This window comes from Crocuta crocuta, unplaced genomic scaffold (genome assembly GCF_008692635.1).
Source record: "Crocuta crocuta isolate KB4526 unplaced genomic scaffold, BGI_CrCroc_1.0 scaffold586, whole genome shotgun sequence".
In the NCBI taxonomy this organism is placed as follows: Eukaryota; Metazoa; Chordata; class Mammalia; order Carnivora; family Hyaenidae; genus Crocuta; species Crocuta crocuta.
Window position 1 is genome coordinate 1,092,615 of NW_027532407.1, and position 14,113 is coordinate 1,106,727.

Below are 14,113 nucleotides of genomic sequence, written 5' to 3' on the forward strand. Positions count from 1 at the left end.
TCATTAGGGAAAGAACACAAGCTTTGGAGCCAGAAGGAGCTGGGCTCAAATCTCAGCTGCAGATTTAACAAGCTGTGTTCCTGTAACCTCTGCAAGCTTAGTTTCCCATCTGGATTGACTGTAATTCCTAATAAGCTGGACTGTTGTAGGATTTAGATATAATATATCCAAAGCGCTAACATAGTGGCACACAGAGCTTTAGGGCCTCAGTAAGAGCTCATTACTGTTATTACAGGATACTCTAAAATCATTCATATTTTAGAACTATGGAGACTAGCTAGGTAATGTGGAGTATCTAAACCCTTTAATCATCTAAATATGAAATCGTAACATGGCATTCTTGAAAATGGTTTTTAGAAATACTAAGAGCTATAAAATTTCTATTTAAGCTAGGAATATTTCTGCCCTCACCTAGAGTGACCAACCGTCCTGGTTTTTGTCCTGAACTGAAGGAGTCACTGGAATTTTAGTTTTAAAATGTGGAACTTATAGTTCTGAAATTGCAGGTGAACCACCATGAATTAGTCACCCTAGGCCCACCTCACAGGTATTTGGCCCTTCCATTACAACTGGGGTTCTCAAAATGGGGCCCTCAGCCAGTAGCTTGACCTGGAAACTTGTTAGAAATGCAAATCCTCAGAAACCAATCCATACCTACTAAATCAGAAAGTCTAAGGATAGGGCCCAGCAATCTGTGTTTGCCTAAGTCCTCCAGATGATTTTGATACATGTAGCTTCCTAAGGTTTGAGAAACATTGGTCCATAATATGTCACTTATACCAGATGAAGACATTTTATAGAGAAGAGTAGAAAGAAGCAATGTATTAAGACTATTTCCATTTCTTTCAGAAACATGAGTGAAAATTTTCATAGCTGGTAGTCCCTGTTATTAAAATTCCCCAAGTTCTCTGAGGAATAAGGAATGAGTAAGAAGAAAAGATACCACAGTCAGTACAACAGTTCAGCTTAGGAAGGAAGTTGCATCCTGTAAGAGGTTGCAGCCTTTTGAGGGAAGTTTGCTAAGGAGAGTGGAATTAGGCTAGCTAAAATGCAGGTTATAGTTACCTATCTCCCCTATCCTTGCAAGATGTCACTCAATCAGTACCCAGGCGTGGGGCTAGGGCAGGAACGTATGAGTAGGGGCAGATAATATCTCTGGAAGCCTTCCAGGAGGCTTCCAAACACCCAAGAGCCTCCCAAACTAATGCCATTTTAGTCCCTCCAACAACCACACAAGTCAGTTCCTCAGGAAGACTCAGGTTACTTTTGCAAAGCAAACCAGGGAATTTGCATAATCTTTGGTCATTATGTATGATTTCAAATATTTGAATGTCTAGGACAGGATCGTGCAATAATTCATTTTATCCCATACTACTGGAATCTTCATAACAAGCCTCTCAGCAGCTAGCAGAGTTTTCTCAGGGAAGGCTAACTCTTTCTGTAGGGGATGGGGAAGAGTAAAACAAACAGCCAATTAATATCATAATGATGCGTGTAGATGATTAGCGGACCAAGGTGATGGTCTTCAAACTCTAGTTGTCCCCCCTACTCCAATGGGACTAGAAGCAAATGAGACTGTTAGCAAATGACCAAGGTATTATTTTGGTCATTTATTATATATGACAGCATTATTTTTCACGGATTGCCTTGATTTTTGCATAAACATATGACATAAGTACATATTATGAAATTTGCACATATCCTAATTTTTCCTCCAATCTAAGGCCTAATCATGTCCTTCTTTCCTAAGAAGAATGATTTCTCTCTGACCAGGGATGAAATCAACTGTGGCTTCCTCATTTTGGGTACCTTCTTCCTTCATCCCATTGTGAGGTCCTAGAAGTCAGTTCTTTCTTTGTTAATCCCAAGAAAGGCAACTGTCAAAGTTGCTATTGGAGGGCTGCTAGCTTTTGTCTCAGTTGAAAGCATGTCTTTTATGTTATGCTATTGAAATATTGGAAATATCTGACTCAGAAATATGATGTCACCTGTTTTACACCTACTTATGACTTGTAGTTCTTTCTGTTGGATTCTGGTGAGCTAACCTGTGTTCCCTACATGCAGTAGTCAATGTCATTACAGTTCCAGCAAGTCAGTTTAATTAGCAATTTTGAAGGCAGTCATTAAGTAGGTGGTGTGTAGCCTTCCTACAGTCTCATGTTATTTTCCATTAATTACTAAAGAAAAATAGATGTTGGAGTTTCTTCATAATGGAATAAGCTAAACCATATTAAAGATACTACAGATTAAAGATACCCACAGCTTGTTACTCTAAAAATATGGGAATGGCATCTTTACTTTGTTTTAGATCCTCAACCCTGGTGGTAATTCAAAAGTTATGGCAGATATAATCCCTATACCATTTTAGGAAGAATGAGTAAACATGGAGTTACCAACTTTGAAGACTAGGAGGTCTGACTACAGAATTTGGGTGGAATTTGGGTCTTTATAACTATTTCCTGTTTCTGTTCAATTCTACTTTTACTGACCTTCAAACTAGTGGGAGAAAAGGAAGGCCACACCTTTGTGACTCTTTCGACAAGATAGAGTTGATTTTTGGACACAAAAGTGGACGTTGGAGGGTGCTTGAGGATGGACTGAGAACGCAGAAGAAACCAGATGGTGTGTCCCTCTCCAAGCACTAGACTCTTCTCCATTATCGGTTCAGGGTGTACCACCCTCCAGAATTCAATGATATAAAGTTGTTTTTCTGTTATTTCTCTTTTTCTTAATCTGGGATCAATGCAGGAGGAAATCAAAAGGTGAACAGAAGGCAGATAACTTAAAGCTGAGTAAGTTCATGGTGCTAAGGGTAGCATCACCATAGTCTATACCCAAGAAAAGGGAACCAAATGCCCTAACTGATGCTCAGCTGGAACCACTATCATTTCCTATCATTGATAGCATAGCCAAGCTCTAGCTTTGAGCCAGGAATCAAGCAGAACTCTCTCTGGATCTGTCTTCATGAGTATTTGCCTCCATAAAGCTCCACTCAAGACATTGTCACAACCTGAGTGATGGCATTCTGTTAATTCTGTGATCAAGGGTTCCTGTAAGGTGTGCCTTCTGATGTGGCCTAAGCACAGGCCTAAAAGTAGAATTGCCAAGATCAGTTTGCTGGGTCTGATTACTTCCAGTGTCACACACCCAGTTTGGTACTTTTACTTACAAAGGGAAAGAGAGTCATGCTGCACATCAATGACAAATGTTCAGCTTTCATCTGTCAGCTGTGTGTTTGCTTGTGTGTTTTTGAAATCTTTCTACATGAGAAGACATTTAAGCATGGGCCCAATGGGCAAACAGCGTTTTCTGCCTTCTGAAGGCTGAGATGTTTAGCTCTTTTATCAGAACAAATGCGAAAGAATTGGATAATAAAATTCAAATGATATTGAGTTGCTTCAAATCTAAAGATATTTTATACCTTTCTCATTGTCTTTAAGTAATATGGTACACAGAATGAAGCCAAAATGATAACTTTTAAGTCTAAGAGGTTTAATTTATTTTGCATGTTCAATTTCTACTTCATGACTCCTTTCAAGAGCCTAATTATTATGATTTAATCATGTGATTTAAAAATTACATGTTGCTGAAAACAATTACATCAGATGCTTCCAATGGGGTAAATATGGTCAAAGACTTAAGATATGAAGACCAAATCTACAGAAGATACCAACTCAGTGAGACTTCTTATTTGCACAAATTTTATTGCCAAAACCTATGAAATATTACAAGTATAGAATTAAAATTTTGCAATGAGAAATTACAAGGGGGAGGATATATTTATAGTAAAAACAAGTCATAAAACCTAGATTTGACTAAGAGAAGAAAAGCTTTGTTTGTGTGCGGCAGGGGGCACAACTGTTAAATTCTTGCTAGGTAAAAAGAGATGTAAATACTTTATCTTATTTAACTGTTTGACCAGTCTGGTGGTGGGTATTAATTTTCCCACTTTGATTTTGACATAATTGAAGTTTAGGAAGTTGGGAACTAAAACAGAAGAGACAGAGAGATGGAGATAAAACCATCAGTTATCTTACTGATAAAAATGACTTATGAGGTGCCTGGGTGGCTTAGTCGGTTAAGGGTCAGACTCTTAATTTCAACTCAGGTCATGATCTCACGATCTGTGAGTTTGAATCTCACATTGAGCTCTGCACTGACAATGTGGAGTGTGCTTGGGAATGTGGAGCGTGCTTAGGATTCTCTCTCTCCCTCTCTCCTGTTCCTCTCCTGCTTATGCACTCTCTCTCTCTCTCTCTCTCTCTCTCTCAAAATAAATAAATAAACAAACAAAAAAAATGACTGCAAGCATGGCTCTATATGTGTAGCCAAATGGGCTTGCTTTAGTCCACAGGGCTTTATCTTCTCCAGGGACAGATACTTCTCTGGAAGGTTTACCACAAAAATGAGAAGTCAGTGAGCACACTGGAGATAGCCTGGGGGAAGGAGAAATCAAACTGTGGGCCCAAATGCATTGGATTCTTCCTCTAAGCTTCCACATCAGGGAATCTGTTCCTCTACCTCTGAGGAGAAGGTCAGTGAAGGAGGTAGAGAGAAGCAAGGATGTCCTTCTCATCCTTTCTCTCCTAGAAAGTGGGTGGAATCTCTCATCTAAGGAAACATGAGGAATGAAAAAAATATCGTTGCTTCCTCAAGCAAACTCTTTCACTATACTATTTCCAGAGATTGAGGCCCATGTACTGCTGTTGAATTGTGCCTGGAGAGAACATTCTAGATTATTTTCTCCATTCTAAAGATGGCAGTGTGGCTTGGTGGTTAAAGGCATGAGGTATTGAGTCACTGACCTGGGTTTGGCTGCTGGTTCTACTAGTTACAAGGCCTTAAGTAAATTTCTTAATCTCTCCAAGGCTCATTTTTCTAAGTCAAAAATAAAAATAGTTATCTCCTCAGGGGGTGGTTGTGAGGACAGTGACTAACACTTAGTATGTATTTTATATGTTAGTCAGCTACTGTCCTGGATATAATTTCTTCTAATCAAAGCCTCTAGCAAGCACATAATGAACTAATTGCAGGGCCTAGTTTAAGCTCTGAGAGGTCATTGCTTACAGTATTTCACTCTGTGGTAGATAGGAAGAAATGAGGTAACAAGTTTAGACCTGGGAAGGCATAGGAAAGGTGAGCTGTGTTTGCCAAACAACCCTGCCAAAGTGCTCCTTCCACATTCCCTCTCTTCCATATCATAGTTTTTTCTTCTTTCCCTGGTCTCCTCTCCTCTGCCTATCCTTCCCTCTCCTTCCTTCCCGCCTCTCCCACCCTTCCCTGCTCTTTTGTCTCCCTTTCCCTTTCCAGGAACCTGAATTTCAGACTTGGTAACCATTCATCTTATCCAATACAGTGAAGCAAACAAACATCCTCCACTGTTCCTTCCTGATTTAATTATTGTAGGATCAGAATGTAACCTCTTCCTCTGGGAAAAAAACCAAAACACGCATACATACATAAAAATTCAGAGAAAAAGTTTTGGCCTATATTCATCATTTTAAAGAGAGGGTAAGGAGGAGACTTATGCAGGGGAGACACTGGGAGGCACTGTATGGTTGAGCTTGGCAGATAGGTGTTAGCTAGTTTGAATCCAGGCTCAAAAACCATTACTTTTGAAAAGACTTGAGAGTTTGGGCCCACAAAAGTCTATGTGAAGAGTGACTAGTTTAGAAAGAATTTGTGATTTTCCAGGATTAAAGAAGAGTAAAGTTTCAACTGCTACCTTTTCTGTCTTATTGTAGGATATCTTTGTTCTGTCATGGTGTTGGATGAACTCAAGCTACTTACAAGAGTAACCATTTATAATATCTTGCCTCACCAGCAATTCAACTCTAGAAAAGGAGCTAAAGACAGCTGAGGGAGTTTTACTCCTCACCACAGTAAGCTTTTAGGTATGCTTCTGAGTTAAATCAATACCTTCTGGAAGACTCCTTGTACTATTAACCATGACTATTAAAAAGTAATTTATCCTTGGGGCACCTGGGTGGCTGTCAGTTAAGCATCCGGCTTTGGCTCAGGTCATGATCTCATGGCTTGTGAGTTCAAGCTCCACGTCCAGCTCTGTGCTAACAGCACAGCCTGCTTCAGATTTTGTGTCTCCCTCCCTCTCTGCCCCTCCACTGCTGATGCTCTCTCTCTATCTCAAAACTAAATAAACATTAATTTTTTTTTAATTTTAGAAAAAATATTTATCCTTGACTATAAAATGTGGTAACAGTGTATCAATTTCATTATCATACAAGTGTAAGTGACCCAACATGGCCTCCTCATTTCTTTGGAAATTATGCCCTATCTAGTTTGTTAGGAATATAAATGTGAAAAAGAGGAAGAGAGCAATTACTGTTTAATTCCTTGGCTTCCAGGAACAGAAGGGACTGAACTAACATTTAATGAGCACCTGCTCTATGCCACCTGTTTTGCATATCTTATCTCAGTTGATCTTTACAACCACTTTATAGGGTCGATACATTTTATTCCCATTTTAAATGGGGACATCATGACTCACAGCTTTTTGTTAAAATACTATAGCTAGAAAAGCAGAAAGTGAAGGGGCCAAAATGTTAACACATGTCTCACTGAGCCAAAGTCCATCCCAGTGTCAAATGGTGCTCCTCAAAGCAGAGTGGAGTCTGGGCTCCAGTACTGACCTTGGATTTCCCAAAGCAATGAACGTCTTTCCACAATTCATAGTAACAGTCTTTCTATTTACTGTGGTTGAACTGTTTGCAAAATTATCAAGCTGGGCTTAATTGTCCTATATGGACATGAGCTGGTGCAGCTGAGAAGATGAACAGGTTACCTAGGTTCTTTCCTCCCGGATTATTCCTGAAATCTGTTCCTTCATTTGCAGGAATCCTACATTCCAAGTCTCAGACCAAGCGTGAGTTTCCTTCCCTACCTTAGCAGCTGCCCTTTGGCTTGAAGTGAGATGATCCCAGCTCTGGTCACTGTGCACTAGTTCCCTAGTCATTATTCTTACCCACGGCCACGTATAGCTGTTGAAAGTCCTACATTCAAGAGTCCTGAGTGTTTAGACAGTCTTATTTATTACCTCTTCAGTAACACCACTCAGTAGCTCCTCAGTGTATTCATTCCTAGAGCTTTTGTGACAAATTACACCCAACCTGGGTGCCTTAAAACAATAGAAATGTATTCTAAGTTCTTCAGGCAAGAAGTTCAAAATCAAGGTATTAACAGGGTTGTGTTCCCTTTGGAGGCTCCAGAGAAGAACCTTCCTTACCTCTTCCTAGTTTCTGGCAATCTTTGGTTTGCAGCTGCATCAGTCTAATCCCTGCCCTTCTTTGTGTCTCTGTGCCTCTGTCTTTCCTCTAATAAGGACATCAGTTTTTTAATTTAGTGCCCATTCTAATCCAGTATGACCTTATCTCAACTAAGTACTTCTGCAAAGACCCTATTTTCAAATAACACATTCTGAAGTTCCAGGCACATATAAAAAAATTTTTTTTGAAGGGGAGGATACTTTTCAACCCACTGTACTCAGGGACCTTACTGACCCTCACTGTCTGCCCAGATTTACCATACAGGTTCACCTGATGGTATCAAGGCTGATGGCAAAGCTGTTGTTTATCCTGGATTCCAAACTAGCTCAAAAAGACCCTGGGAGCCATATTAATATAAAATAAATACTATTTCTTACTGTGGGGATTACAACAGAACATTCGCTGAGCTCCCTGCTTGTTAGGAAACAGGTGATAGACCTAACCTGTCTTGAAGGCTAAAACATACTTTACAATATCTGATACATGGTCCATTACACTTTAAACCAATAAAAAAAAATACCCTAAAGATGCTGAAAATAATGCATAAAGCTCATATGACAGTCAAAGAAGAAAGACATCCATTTAAAAGATGATAGAAATAGCATTTTAAAAATTTCCTTGACAAAAAAAAAGAAGAAAAAGAAAAAAGGTAATGAATTATAAATTATGCTTGCCAAAGTACAGCTCTCATAGACCACCATGTATATGGTATTTTTTCCAAGTTGAAAATGAATCAGGGAGTTGAAGTCATATGAAATAAAGATTTAAAAAAAAAATTCAGTTACATCTAAATTGTAGAAGTTCCACCCACCCTCATATACAATGCCAATGGAAATTCTGACAAGCTGGTCAATACATGTCTAAAGGCAGAATCAAGGTTTTTATAGTAGACAGTTGAGTTATATTGGAGAGAAAGCAAGGACACTTTGCTTATTATCCTCCATTAGCCAAGCTAGATTTACAGCTCAAAACAGCAGTCACGAAAACCTGGATAGCAGACTGGGAGCTTGGACTGATGCAAATCACTTCAATTCAAATAAACCTTAAGAAGCTTGCTGGATATATAATTGTTATAATAGCCTTAAAAATATAACTTCACCAAATGTTTTCTATCTGTAAAGAAGTGAGCCAGACTGGAAACAATCTGGAACACCCTACTTTTGCTATATTTACCTTTATCCATGAGAACGGGAGGGCTCTGAATGTACAGGGGTGTACAGGGATGTACAGGGGACTGGAGAGAGTCTGTCCCTTTCTGAATCTAGAGATTTGCAAAGAAATGGGAGAGGCAGGTACTGCTAAACAGCCAAAGGGCATGAACACGTTAAAGCCTGTTTTAAAATGGTGCATGCTTTTGGACTATTGAGCTTGTCCAGCAGGCTATGTTTACGCCTTAAACAATGTTTGTCAGGAAGCACCCTAGATTAGTTTACAGCATGGACCTGAGAACCAGACAGGGCTTGTGAATAAGTTTCTCCTATGTCTCTATGAGTAAAGAAATTAATTTCTCTACCTTTCATCATATGAAATCAGGGCTTACACGAGTATTATATAAAATTAGTATGTGACTCAAATTGCAAAATGGATGGCACATAGTAACTGTTCAATGAATGTTAGCATTTACTAGAAACTCTTTCCTCATTTGTTTTATTCTACTTTTGGAATATACAGAGGCAACTCTCAAAAGACTCAGTTGACCCAAACACAATGTAAAAATCTATCTTTTCAGTGGGGTATTTACGGCAATATTCATAAACATGTTGCCTAGATATTTGTGTTCCTGGCATTGAGGTGCACTGAACTGTTATGTAATAGAAAGTGCAATGAATCCAGAGTTGACAGATTTGTATTGAAGTGCTGCTGCCACTAAGAAATCAGCCCAACGTAACCTCTCTGGGCCCATTCTTCATCAGCAAATGGAGCCCTTCCAGCTCCAGAATGCTGAGTTTGAAGCTATAGCTAACATGATGGGATACACACACACACACACACACACACACACACACACACGAGGGCATAGAATTGAAATAACAGACGGCCAGTAGGGTTGGGATACACGCAGCTAGTAAAGTTTAAGGAAAAAAAAGACGGAGGGCAAAAGAAGAGGAGAACCAAATGGTCATCCCCATGAGGGATGAAGAAAACAAACAGATGAGGAAAAAAGGGAGAAAGAGGAGAGTGGAAAAAAGGAACTAAAAATAGGGTAGAGTAAGAATCTCTGTTCTGCTTGTTTATGGAAGTGATTAGCAGTAGCTGGATCCTTACGATCTGACTAAGAGCGCAGGGTTGGGGCTGACAGTAGCCTACCAGCTGGTGTGAGGCATCCTTGTGAAGTCAGCATGGTCATACCTTTCCTTTCCAGGAATTAGGATGTGGCTATACCAAGTTTGTCTAAAGGGATAAGTGTAGGATCAGATAAAGAAGAGGAGAAATGTTTGAAACATTCCAGAAAACAGAAGGGAGGAAATTGTCACAGAAATAATTAAAAGAAACTTGCCTGAAATGAAGAACATAAGAATTTGGACAAAAGAGTTGTTCAAGCACACAGCAGCACAATAAAATGAAAGAGACAGCAAAGTTCACAACATCCTGAAATTCATGAACAATGAAACATATTTAAGTTTCCAAGAGGAAAAAAAAAAACAGATTACATGGTAGGTTGGGAATTAGAATGCTTATCAGTCTTTCAAGGTAACACTGAAAACTGGAAGACACTACAATGCCTCCTCTTCTGCAAGAGATGAATTTATGACCTAGATTTCTATACCCAAACAAACACTCATTTAAGCATTTTCAGACAAACCTTTACTTTCCATACACAGTTTCTTAGGAAGCAACAAGATAATGCTGTATCTTATTAAGAAAAAGGGAAGGAAGGAAGGAAGGAAGGAAGGAAGGAAGGAAGGAAGGAAGGAAGGAAGGAAGGAAGGAAACATTCATGAAATGTGGGCTCAATCATAAGAGAGAAGCAAAGGGAATTACCAGTTTGTCAGTGAGGGTAAATCCTCAAGAGTACTAGAAACCATGAAGATTGGAACAGAAAGACAAAGGACTGCAGGAAGGTTGTGGGAAGGAGAAACTGAAACCGGTATCCCCTGATGCATCTGATCACATTTGAGCGGCTATTTGCAGTTCAGGTGGAGATTCGGAAAAGGAATGAATGAAAAATAAATAGAAAGTGGAATAAATACAAAGCATAAAAATAACAAATGAGAGGGAGAAGAGTTGCCTAAGAAAAGAATATAAACATATTAAATTACATAGCTCAGGTCTGAATATTTTTTATTGTATTATACTAATATAAGCATTAAATATTTAAGCACAAATTGTGATATGACTATTTTGGGAGGTAAATGAAGGGAAAGTATGTCTGTCGAGGGTGGCTTAGGAGAACTAAATTCCATATTCCAATTTAGGAATTCAATATGTAGTATCTAAATGTTGGAGAATATCCAGAAATAGATATAAGCATATCATAAAAGTAGATGTCAAAGACCGAATAAACAGAGTTAAAAAGAGTTAGTCGTGGCTTCCCATAGGGAGCAAGAACCTGGGAAGAAATTACTCCTTTTTTCATTGTTCCTGTTTTGAACCTTGTAGTTATATTTGAGTTTTTAAATTGTATGCATTGATCACTATAATGAATATAAAAAATAAATATCCAGTGTATTTGGAATGTAGAGAGAAACATGTCTCACTGTGATGACAGAGGTGAAAACTCAGAAAATCCCTAACAGGTGAACATTATGTCTTCACTTTACCTGTGAAGAAATTGAGGCCCAGAGAAATTGTGCAAGTTGACATAGTTACCAAACAACAGAGCCAGGGACCAAACCCACTCTTTCTGATTTCATATTCAGGCTTCTTCATAATACCTTCCTGCTTCTCATTAGATTTTACCTTAAATTTGCCACATTGCTCTAAAAATCGCCCACACAGTAGCAACTAAAAAAAAAAAAAAAACACCTGAATATACAGAATTACATTCTTCATTAGTCACATCGGAGCTAACCGAACAGAACCTACTGTTATCTTAGGTCTCATTTGCACCCTCAGTTTGGTGACCCCCTGAGGAACAGAGATGAACATTCAGGTGAATAGTAACTACAGCTTTGGGATCTAAAGCTTTTCCTAACAGATAAATGCTTCTTCTTAGACCATCCCAACACACAAGGAATAGATTTCGTTGCTCTACAAATGTTCTTAATTTGATCCAGTGCACCAGGGAAATAACATTTCTATTTGCTTTCAAGACATGATTGCATTAAACCCTAATGATGTACCAGATGTGGGGTTCGACAAGACTATTTTAATTGAGGGTCACCTATGCTATTGGAGCGCTCTTCTGGATTTACGTTATCAAAAAGCTGTGAGCTCTGATGAACTCTTGGTTTTCTTGTGTTTGATAGAGCCACTGCTAATACTGCCTCCTTCCACAAGCACAAGACTTCACTAGCCTTCTCCTTGGTAACCAGATATCCTTTGTCTCCCTTAGCACTAGTTCCTGGAGGTGTCATTATGATGCCTGCAATTTGCAGAACTCAATGGCAGCTCCAGTAAAATAAACAAAATCTAATTATGTCAAAATTGGACCTTGCCTGAAGTACAATGATTGGTTTTCATTCTATATAGTACATGAGCACCTACAAAGATGGTAAATGTCGAGATGTTTCTTAGAAAACTTTACCCCAAAAAAAGACTTAGTAGGGGAAATTGAGACCGACTTACTGTGTATCTCATCAATTTGATCTTTCTAGTCTAAGTCCTTGGGTTTTAGGTTTATGAACCTTTGGAATTTTATGCAAAATGAAACATGAATGTGCATTTTGTAAAAAGCTGTTCCATAATTTTCACCAACATTATAAAAGAGGTTCATAACCCCCAAAACATAAAGAATCATTGTTTTAGGCAAAGAAATGAAATCCATGTGGAATTTTTTAATTAGATTCTTGGTGGAAATACAAGTATTTTAAAAATAAGTACTAGTGAATTTTCAAGAGATAGTATTAATTATGCCCCCTATTATTATTTTTAAATTTCCATTGTCTTTTCTATTTCTGGAACTATGAGTCTCAAAGATAATCTACGACAAATTTCATGTCCTCTCTCACCTCACCCCCCAAATTTCTTTTTTTCTAGCTTTTGTGGATTCATGTGAGATTACAAATAAAAAGTACTTTTTATTGTGGCTCCCTAATTAAGTTTTCTACTTCTTTCTCTGGGTTGCATACTGGACATATTTAATAGAAAAGTAAAAATCTCAAGCATTGTATGTTATTCGGCGATGTCAATGTCACCCTTCTCATCTTTCTCTTGTCTCATTGATCAAAAGGACCTTCTGTACCATCTTTGCTAGAGCTCTCAGAAAACATTTTCCCTTCAGCAACTATAGAGATATTAAGGGTCAACTCAATGATAGGTGTGTGGCCTGGCATTTTGCACTTCTCTTTTAATATCCAAGTGATTTTATCAATGTTAAATATAATTTCTAACAACCTGGAAGCTTGACACAAAACTTAAAGGAAAAGAATTTAATTGATTATTCTGCTTAATTAATATTTTTCTTTAATACTTAAAAAATAAAATATGGTATAGCTTATATCACTAAGAATCATCACACATACTCTCAGAACCTTAATAATCTACTGAGAATGATCTAAGAAGTTTAAAGACAGATGATATGCAGGGTTAAGTCAGATTTTGAAGTATGTAGGATAGCAGATGAGCCACCACACTATGGAATCACTCTTTTGCTTTTCCATGTCCAGAAACTAAATTTTAATAGAGCATCTAGGCTTATTCGTTTCTTAGATACCAACTCATGCTAACCAAACAAGTGGAACATTAAAGCATAAATTAGGTACAAGTATAATTATTTGTCAAAAGCAGGACGTATCTATCAATGTCTATTATACTTCTGTCTACAATTTTTTATACCCACTCCCCACAGTCTGGGAAACAAAAACAACTAATACTGAGGACTGGGTGTAGAATTACAACAGAGGAAACTGACTATACAAAAATGAACATCCTTGCCTCCACCAAAAACAGCACTCAGAGATGAGTGATTTTATAACTGGCTTGGTGACTCTCGGGCCAGATCTCCTACTTTTGTAAACTGGGTCTGCCATTTTCTTGCAGTGAGATATTTAGTCTTTTTGAGCTTCATGTGCACAACATTTAGTAGCAGAACAACAGTATCTACTTCATAGGTTTGAAATAAGATAGTGAATGTAATCAACTTAGCATTGTGTTGGTAGATAGCTAATAAATTACATCCATAGGCTCCTTTTTCCCCCTCTTACCTTTACATGTGTTCCTTTCCTTTCTTCTCTTCATTCTTGATAAACTGCATCAATTTTTCCCTTAAAAATGAGAGGTAAAAAAGCATCTGAGAAATACTTAGTGTTGTTTTAAACATATGGTTTGAAAATTTTACATAAGTGACATTGTGCTCCAGATCTCATTCTGTCTCATACATTTCTCATGTTACTACTATGTGGGAATTTAGTTCATTGCCTCTGACTGTTACATAGAATTCTATCATGTCTTTAAACCATATTTTATGTATCTATTCACTTAGTGATGGATACAAGTGGCTTCCATTTCTTTGCTACTCCCAAACAACTCTGTGATACATAAATCAAGTATATGGTTCCTTATGAATTGTACAAGTTTTTTTCTGAGGTACATTTCCAGGGGCAAAATTCTGGTTCATAAATACGTATGCTCACAGATGGTGGACCTGGAAGGACAGCACATACTTTTTTTTTAAGTTTTTAATTTTAATTTCAGTATAGTTAACATACATTGTTACATTAGTTTCAGGT

At 38.0% G+C, this 14,113-nt stretch overlaps 1 long non-coding RNA gene across 1 annotated transcript in view; it reads right to left on the reverse strand.

Annotated features, from left to right (window-relative positions):
• The window catches only part of LOC144243653 (uncharacterized), a 94,592-nt gene that overhangs the window by 23,284 nt on the left and 57,195 nt on the right, over positions 1-14,113 (reverse strand). The window contains exon 2 of the long non-coding RNA XR_013338726.1: positions 13,589-13,648. This is a non-coding gene — a long non-coding RNA (uncharacterized LOC144243653). The remainder of the gene's footprint in view (positions 1-13,588; positions 13,649-14,113) is intronic.